We start from the raw sequence: 10,522 nt of genomic DNA, 5'->3' as shown, positions 1-10,522 counted from the left end.
TTGGGAGGAGGGGAATAAATTATGGAGAAATATAAACATTTAATACTACATTTTATATTCTGAGGCTTTAAAGAGTAGTTACAAGACAAAATACTAGATTAGTGGAACTATTTGGTTTTCCAGCACAGAATTTAAAATTCTGAAGTTGAATGTCATAGGTGAGGTATGGCTTTCGTAGGCCACTACAGTCCATACCTACTGTGCTGGCCTGTTTATACGACTGCCAGGCACCTAAATGGATGCACATGTGCAACGCCTGACACAAACCTAGTTATCTCGCATATAAAGGTTATATTTACCTTCTCTAATTTAAAAATTTGCTGATTAAAAATTATTTTATTTTATTATTATTTTTTAAATTTTTTAGGTGAGGCAATCCTTGGTTGACCTCGTAGATTGCAAGGACCTTGTCAGCTTACAATCTCCTATTTTTTAATTTTTTTACACCCACAGCACCTGGTCTTCTTAGGTGGTCTCCCATCCAAGTACTAACCAGGCCCGACCCTGCTTAGCTTCCGAGATCAGACGGGATCAGGCTTGTTCAAGGTAGCGTGGCCATAGATTCTGATTTAAAATTTAACAAGAAAGAAAAACAAATAAACCAGATAATATGTGTCGATAATTAAACCATGTTAGATGAAGACTATAGGTTTGGAATTATTTGTTTTCCAGTTTACTGTCTCTATGAATGAAGCTATCTGGAAAACTGACTCTAAAATAATTTTCCTTCTTTTGCCTTAGCAGGGTGTCAATGTGTAGGTAGCCTAAAGTAATTGTTGCAAATAATACTTTTCCTATATTAATTTCTATCTCAGCCTGGTCAGCCAGATTCTATTGAACATACACAGTATATACAACCACTATGATACCATAAATAGAGTCAGGAGTAGGGTGAGGTAAGCAAGGTATCTAGGGCTCAAAATTTAAGGAGGTACTTACACTCAGGTGTGGACTGTGCATTCTCAGAGCCTTAAGTGTGTCCTCTTAAAATTTGGGCTCTAGGCACCTCATTCTTAAGAAGGAAATGAGAGAAGGAAATCTTACTTCTTCTTCTAGAAGTCATCACAAATCTATGGTCTAACCATAATTAGCTTAGCTATATTTATAATAATTTAATAAAAAGTTCTCAATTACTATACCAAGAATAAGTGCTGTTTTTTAGAAGAGTAGAGACATAGTGGTCTGATCCTTGTTTCTAAACCCATATCAAAAATTGCTTCTCTGGGTACATTTTTTTTCTAACAAAGACTCAAAGACACACATATTAGTATTCGCTCACTTCTCTTCACCTTCTAGGCTTCCGTTACAGTCTAAGCCACCATTATCTGTACTAAGACTCGTTCTGTAGCCTTTCCATTTTCATTTATTGTGGAGGAGAGCCCATTCTCCTCAATGTTTCATGGGACAGTGTATAGTTCTCTTTCACTGTATACTGATAGATCCATTTGTCATTTTAGACTTCATTGTAGACAAGGACTCAGCATTCTCCTGCACAGTATTGACATAGAAGCACAGGTGAGTATCCATTGTTAAGTTGAGGACCAGGGTAAAAAAAAATAACTGACTCCTAATTATCAAAAACAACTAATACAGGCATTACTAAGTGAATAAGGACTTGGATTCTGTAAGTGGAACAATATCTTAGGGAAATTTGAGTTATTAATATTACCATGACTTCATATGTGCCCATATGCTAGTAAGATCTGAGTTTATATGGGTTACATTTTAAAAATTAACCCTCAACAAAGTTCAACTCATTATTTATCTTTTTAAAATAGTGCTAAGTGCTTTGAATAATGTAGTTGCTTAATATGTTTTGCACATTTAATTGTTGAAAAGTTTTAATATATGAAAAACGTGTTGGAAAAGCAAACGTTAAAAAATTTTACATTCTATGTTCATTTGCATAAAAACTAAAAAGAAATATCTATTTTTATGTCTTAAAAACCTAGGAAGCTCTCATTTTTTTTCTCCAATCCATTGGAAAAATTTGATAACTAAGTAAAAGTACTTTTAATAATAAAATAATTGACTGCCATAAAATATTCTATTGAACTTCCCTCACAATGAAAATGCATAATTTTCTCTTCTGTTTAAAAATATGTTTAAAGTTCATACTTTGAGGTAAAATATAATTATAAACCACTTTTCCTTACTACTTAGAGTTATTTTAATATTTGTGCAATATACTTGATATGTACAAAAATGTATATAAAATAAATGTACACTATAAAACATAATTATAAAATAGGCAACAATGATTAATCACTTAAACTAAGGTTTAGAAATTAACTGATGATAATTACATTTCCATATGTTCTTACCATTTCCTTTAAGAGAGTTATCACAATCCCTGAATTTCTTATTATTCCTTTTAAACACTATTTTTAAATGAGCTTTTGCAAAAATGAATACCTAGAAATAGAATAGCTGAGTCATAATGTTTACATAAATTCTACTTTGCAAGATAGTTCTAAATTGTTTTCTAAAGGGGTTGGATCAGTTTTACTTTCATCAACAGCTCTAAGGGTTTGAATTGATTGATACAATCACCAATTCTTGGAATTATGAGACTTCTACTTTTGCCAATCTAATGAGTGTATAATTGTTTTTCATTATGGTCATAGTTTCACTTTCCTGACCAAAAAAAAAAAAAAAAAAAATCTAGATTTTGTCATAGATTAATTGGCTATTTTTTGTTTTTAAAAAATGCCATTTCATAATTTTTCCCAATGTCATTCTATTTCTTTTTTCTTTTTCTTTCTGATTGGTAGGAGTTATACATTTTGGATGTTAATCCTTTCTTACTGGTATGTGCCTATATATCTTCTTGCAGTTTGAGTATCTCTTGTGATGCCTCATGATAAATAAAATGGTTTAATTTTAGTGTAGTCAAATGTTAATATTTCTGTATATGTTATAAATATTTTTCTTTCAAATAAATACTGCACTAAACCAGATTCATCTAGTCTATTATATTTAAAATTATTTTTGAATTTTAAATGCTAAATTCATTAAGAATTTTTTTATGTTTAAGGTGTAATAGGAATTCAGTTATATTATCCCCCCCTCCCAATTTGAATAATCCATATTTTCTCAGGATATACAGTGTCATCTTGTCATATTCCAAGTGTCTCTACATATGTGAGTATTTTGCCTACATCCTTATCAATTTTTCATCAGCTTAATTAGTCTATAATTTTACAGTTCTTGTAATCTAGTAATGTAATATTCCCATCTTATACTTCTTCAGGAGTAGCTTATCTAGTTTTTACTTTTCCATATAAATATAAAATCAACTTTCCAAGTTTCTTAAAAATTCCTGTTGTAATTTTGATTGTAACTAAATCTATACATCAATTGTGGGCATGAATGTTAGCTAAAATTGTTTCTTTAGTCATAAATATAGTATGCATCTCCATTTATATTTGTCTTCTTTAATGTCTTTCAATTAAATTTTATCATGTTCTCTACAAAAGACTTCCACAATTTTTGTTAGATTACACATACAGACATACACATATTTCCTAGGTATTTTGATATATTATATCTAATTTTCATTAAGTTGAAAACATTTCTTAAATCCTTATGATTTCTGACCTGAATTATTTGAGGTATATAAATTTCAAATCATATATGGGTTTCTTCTTATATTTTTGTTACTTATAACTACCATACTTTCATATGATCAGAAAACATAACATGTATGATCTTATTTGAAATTTGTTGCGGTTTGGTTTATAACCAAATACATGTTTAATTTTTATAATGGTTTTGTAATTGAATGAAAAAACTATGCATAAAGCATTGAGATGATTAATTTTATACGTCATCTTGACTAGCCACAGGGTGCCCAGATTAAACATTATTTCTGGGTCTGTCTGTGAGAATGCTTTCAGATGATATAAAATAGATTGACTTCTCCCATATGGGTGGGCATCATCCAATCTCTTGAGGATCTGAATCAAACAAAAGGCAAAAAGGCAAAAGGAAAAGGAATTTGACTCTTGCTTCCTGACCGTCTGCTTGAGTTGGGATATTTCATATCTTCTCAAGCCCTAGAACTAGGAGTCACAGCATAGAATCTCTGGTTTTCAGGCCTTAAGAAACTGAATAAATTATGCTATGGTTTTTCCCAGGTTTCCTACTTAAAGATGGCATATTGTGGGCCTTCTCAACCTCCATAATGACATGAGCCAATTTCTCAAAAATCTGTGTATCTATCTATCTATCTATCTATCTATCTATCTATCTATCTATTCATCTATATCTATCTATCTATATCTATCATCTATTTATTTATCATCTGTCATATATACATTTGTATAATTATATTTGTATAATTATATAAATTCATATATTATAATCCTGTTACCTTGATATAATCACTTATTAATTCCAGGAGTGTTTTTTGTCAGTTCTCTTGTATTTTCTACATAGACTATCATGTCATGTGCAAACAAAGACAATTTTTTCTTAATCTGAATATCTTTTCTTTCCTGTTCTTATTGCATTAAGTAGAACTTTCAGTAGGATCCTGAAAAGAAATAGTGAGAAAGGATATCCCTGCCTTGTACCTGATTTTAGTGGGATAGCTTGGAGTTTCTCAACATTAAGTACAATGTTTAACATTTTGTTTAAAATGTATTTCTTGCAAACGTAGCTTGATTTTGTTCTCTTTACCAGTTTGACATCTCCCTATTTTAACAGGCCATTTCATTTTGTTTATACATACTGTGATTACTGATGTATCTGGATTTACTATGATGATCTTGTATTTAATCCTAGTTAATTTTTTTTCTATCCTTACATTCTTCTCCCTGTAATTTTAATTAACTTTGTTTAATTTATCATAATACTTATTTGAATTAAAGACTTTATTTTAGTGCTTATAAATAAAAAATTCATACACATTCCATTTAACAAATTGTACCATTAATCAATATATCTACATACATAATTCAAAATTTAAAAAAAATTAGAATACTTTAGCGTTAATAGTACTCATCCAAATTTTACATGCTATTATTTTTTAATATTTAACTCCATCCATATGACTTATTCCCCAAGTTAGAAATGAATAATATTGTTTTATACAGTCAATATTTGTTTGGAATTACTCACATGTTTATTAATATATTTGCTAATTGTTCTTTGTTAATCTTCATTTACCTTGAAGAGTAAGGCTTTTCTTTCTTGAAATTCATCCATCAAAAGTTTATTTAGCAAGTTTCTCTTTGTCTAAATTTTTTCCATTTTAACCCTTTCTTGATATATATTTTCACTGCATATGTAATTCTAGATTAACAAATACTTTTACTTGGCAGTAAAAAAAAAAATTATTGTGTACTATCTCCTTGATTCCAAAATTGTTATTTGGAATTGAACGATCAGGGTAATTGTCTTTTTTCTGTAAGTTAATATAGCTTTTTTTTCTAAAACTCTTCTTTAAATGTTCAATCGTTTTTACTTTGATGTGTGTAGGTGTGAGTATTTGTAATTTGTGCTATCTCGGATTCATTGTGCTTCTTAAATCTGAGTTTTTTACATACTACTGGTTCTCAACATTCGTGTTGTTACATTTGCAAAATTATCTTGCCCTAATTTTTTCTTATTTCTTGTGGATCTACCACTAGATGCATCTTATTCTGCTCATATTTTCCATCTTAATTGTTTCTTTTTTAAAAATTTCTTTTTCTGCTTATAAATTCGTTTGCATAAAGAATCACTTTAAGTATTTTTTTCAGCCTGGGGTTTAATAGAATGACCAGTAAAAATGACCAGTTTATCCAAGTGAGGGAGGACCTGTACCTTCAAATGCTTATGGATCCCCAGCCAAATACTAGTCTGAAAAAGACAGAATTTTTCACTCATTCTTTTTTTTTTTTTTTGCTAAAAGGGAAATTATTTTATTGTAGGCCTCCCTTTTAATTAAATTTGTAAGCCCTTGTTTTATTCAGGAATTTCATATTTATATTAGTCAAGACTAAATTTAGTGATTTGTAGCAGAAGCCCCAAACTTCTACCAAAGAAGTGTCTTATATCAATAATAATAATAATAATAATAATAATAATAGTTTTTTCTTAGGGTTTAAAAAATGTGAAAACAGTTACTTTAGGATAGACACGACGATTCAAGAGTTGTTATGAAACCAATTTTCTTCTATATTTATGCTCTACCAGCTTTAAAATCAAGCATTAATAACCAAGGCTACCTAATTACAAATGACAGATACATCTCTTTGTTCTCCATTGCTGGCAGAAAGAAGGGGAAGCAAGAGGAAAATATGTTAACAACTGTCTCCTACAACGAGATTTAATAGGCTACCCACCTAATAAATACACTGATAAATTATTGGACAGAGTTTATGTTTCCATCATTACTTTTCTCTGGGAGGATGGTTGGAAATTTAGTCTTTAGGTGTGCACATTGCCAATCAAATAAAACTGGAGTTCAATAGTTAAGATTAATGGGAATACTATATGAAATAGGCAACAAGCATTATCTGTTATGTGGAAGCAAACTCTTTTCTCCTGTTCACTGCAGTCATTGATCCTAAGACTGCAAATCCAGGGTACTGCCAAAGCAAACAAAAAACAGCTTCCAAGAACCATAATACTGTCAACTTTACCTTAAAACTAGGAATGAAAGATCCAATCATGTTTTGAAACCTTATTTACTTGTAATTTCGGCTATATACTTAAAAAGTTGTTTGAAATATTTTATCTAGGGCTTTGTTGCAAGACTACTTCAGAATCCATTCATCTTCCATTTAATGTAAATTATGTGATTCTAAAAACCTAACATTCTGTGTGAATATTTAAGGGAACAATTACCTATTCCTCATCATTCCAAATGAGAAAAATTATAATGCATTGTACTTCAACCAAACCCCACAACTAGTTTTCTAAATCATTACTACATGCAATAAAATGCTTACTTATAAGTTATGAGATATCATGTTTGGATGTAAAAAATGCTTAAAACTTTGCTTCCTGACCATCAAACAATTAAATTGGTTGTTAAATTCATTTTGTATGCAGTAAAATGTAGAGTTTACATGTAGCATCATGAACATTTTGTTTATGATATGGAAAGGCCAATAACACATAACAATACATAAATTTGTTAGAAAAACTGCATGTAAAAATTTACAGTAAAATGGTAATTTTCTGTAATAAACTATAATTCACCAGTTGAGTTGGAGATTTAAAACTTGGAGCAGGGAGAGTTGAAAAGTCATTATTTTCTCTGATTACAGAAGTTGATGATACAGATGAGTCAGGTGAAGAGGCAGAAACTTGAGGTAAGCTATCAAACTCAGAAGCATCAATACAGATTCTCTACCATTCTGGTGCTGTGTAAAAACTTGTGAACAGAAAAGTTTTAAAGGAGTTGGTTAAAGATTTAAGATGAAAAAATTATAAATGAAACTTTGTTTCTTTGCACTGCCAATTATAACATCCAAACTTCTTTCTATATTACTATAAGACATTAATTTAAAGAAAGGTTCCCTACCTTACTGCCATAACATTCAAAAAGAACATTTATTATTACATCTATATAACTCATCCACTCTAATACCTCTCTAAGTTCCAACAATGTCTGAGATTCAAATCTTGTTTTGCTCATCGATGTGCTTTTAAAAATACCTACATGTGATTCTGACATTCTACTAATTGTTTCTGAAATGTAATTCGAGATTTATTCCTTGTATAACTTGTTTTGATAAGACCTCAAAAAATTTGGTTTAAAAAGTTGTACTGGGAGATATGTATATACTCTGATATTTGGCTAATAAATAAACAATAGTATCTCATCAAGATGGAGTCACATCCCTCCCAGGTCCTCCTTCTTACAATTAAAATTCCCAGGTGATAATGAAACACAGGAAAATAGAAAGACTGAAATGTAAAAGAAAGGAGTGCCTAGACCGCTTGGGACCTGAGGAAGGATGACACAGCACTGAGTTCTCTGAGTCTTTTACAACAAAAGACTTTTCAATAAGGACCACGGAGGCATTAGTAAGAGCTCTATTTTTGCAGGGGGGTATTGTTAGGGTCCATAAGGAAACTGAACAAACACACCCAGTGGCCTTCATTCTATGCTTTAATAAGAGAACCTCCTATTAAAAACTAGCTTAAATTATATTCAGTCCCATCATATAAAATATTGAAGATATAACTAAAAATTACTTGTAATAAAAGGTAGCAGGAAAATTACAGTGTGAATGAGAAAAGACAATCGACACACTATCACACAGATAAATCAGATGTTGGCATTTTTGACAAGACCTCAAAAAAGTTACTATAAAAAGGCTTTTAAAAGTAATTATTAATTATATTGAAACAAATGAATAGAAAATTCTAGGAAAGAAATATAAATGATAAAAACAAGTAGAAATTATAAAACTAAAAAATAAAACAAATAAAAATCTCACTGGATGGGTTCACTAGTAGAGCAGAGATGATAGAGGATAGAATCTGCCAACTGAGGACAGATCAACAGAATTTACTTCATCTGAAATAAAAGAAAGAAAATAGAATGAAAAAAAATCAAGTCTCATAAGATAATAATGAAAGAGCTAACATTTGTATTATCAGGGTTCTAAACATATGTAAGAGAGAGAGAATGAGACTAAAAGTATTTGAAAACATTATAGCCGAAACACTCCTAAATGTTATGAAAAAATAACCTACAGATTGAAGATGTGAAGTGTTTTCCAAATAAAATAATACTGAAGAAACTAAACCAAAATACATCGTAATTATACTTCTGAATACTAAAATCAAAACAAAATAAATGTTTTGAAAATAACCAGAGAGTAACAACACATTAGTCATGGGGGGATATCAATTGAATGAAAATGAGTTTTCATCTGAAACCATGGATGAAACCGAATACTGAAAGAAAAAAATTGTCAACCACATTCAGAGAAAACATATTTCCGGAATGTGAAGGGGAAATAAAGACTTTCTCAAATGAATAACAACTAAGAGAATTTGTAATAAGTAAGCATCCCTAGCAAGAATAGCTTTTAAAATTTTCTAAACAGAAAAGATATTATAAAAGACCAATGCTTAAAATTTCAGAAAGCAATGAACATCATAATGAGTACAATAGAGGTAAAAATATAATAGAGTACCATTTTTCTCATGAGCTTTCAAATCACGTTTGTTGGTTGAGGCAAAAATTAAAATTTAATATGGTACTCAATGTAAGTAGAGAAAATAAGTAAGATAACTATATTTTTAAAGTGGGTAGGTTAAAAGGACCATACAAAATTTATTCTCTGGCCATAATGGAATCAAACTAGAAATCAATAACAGAAAAACAAGAGGAAAAATTTCAAATACTTGGAAAATAAACGGCATGCTTCTAAATAACTCTTGGGTTAAAGAGGAAGGCTCAAAGGAAATTTTTTTAAGTGTGTAAAATTAAAGGGAAATGAAAATATAACATGTTGAAATATGTGTAATACAACATAATACTGGAAGTTCTAGCCAGCAAAATCAGGCAAGAAAATGCAGTAAAAGATATATAGAGTAGAAAGGAAAAAATAAAACTACTCCAATTTTAGACAACATATTTTTTATGAAATCTCCTAGACTTAAAAGGTGAGTTCCACAAGTTTAAAAGCTACAGGAACAACACATAAATATCAATCACAATTATAGATACTAAAAATTAATATGTGGACACAAATTTAAAACACAATACCACTGCTAATTATTCTAAAGAAAATTAAATATTCAGGTATAAATCTAGCAAAAACTTACACAGAATTTGCATCTGAAATTATAAAAACCTAATAAAAAATCAACATATACTGAAGAAATAGATAGAGATAACTTGTTTATGATTAGAAGAGTCAGTGTAGAAAAGACGTCGACTCTCTTGCAGTCAATATAAAGGTTTAAATCCAGCTCTGCTCAAAAACCCTGCAAAGTATTTTTTTTAACAGATCCAGACGAGCTTATTCTAACACTTATATGAAAGGGCACAAGACACAATAGCTAAAAACATTTTAAGAAAAGAACAAAGTGGAGGAATCAGTCTACCTGATGTGAAGGCTTATTATATGTGTAGCAATCAAGTCAGTGTGGTATTGCTAGAGGGATAGACATATAGATCAATGGGAAAAAAATGTTAGAACCCAGATGGAGGCCCTCGAAAATATGCTCAACTGAATTTTAATAAAGTTGCAAAAGTAATTCAATGGAGGAAAGAAAGCCATATCAAAAAATCATGTTGGAACAGTTTGCAATACAAAGACTTAAAAAAATAAAATTTAATCTAAAAATCACGTTTCATATGAAAATTAACTAAATATAGACCACAGACTTAAATGTAATATGTACAACTATAAAACTTTTTTCAAAAATAGAAAATCTTGGAGGCCTAAGACAATCTGAAAATTTCTTAGAATTGACGCCAAAAGCACAACTTTTGTAAAAGTACAAATTGACAAATTGGAGCTCATCAAAATTCATTTTCTGCCCTTAAAATATCCTGGGAAGA

The 10,522-nt window shown here is 30.1% G+C and overlaps 1 pseudogene; it reads right to left on the bottom strand.

Annotated features, from left to right (window-relative positions):
- Positions 1-444: 444 nt before the first annotated feature.
- LOC111729247 lies at positions 445-563 on the bottom strand (annotated as a pseudogene).
- Positions 564-10,522: the final 9,959 nt, after the last annotated feature.

This window comes from Pteropus vampyrus, unplaced genomic scaffold (genome assembly GCF_000151845.1).
Source record: "Pteropus vampyrus isolate Shadow unplaced genomic scaffold, Pvam_2.0 Scaffold8, whole genome shotgun sequence".
NCBI lineage: Eukaryota > Metazoa > Chordata > Mammalia > Chiroptera > Pteropodidae > Pteropus > Pteropus vampyrus.
Note: the sequence above shows the minus strand (reverse complement) of the source record. Positions and strands in the feature narration are given on the sequence as shown.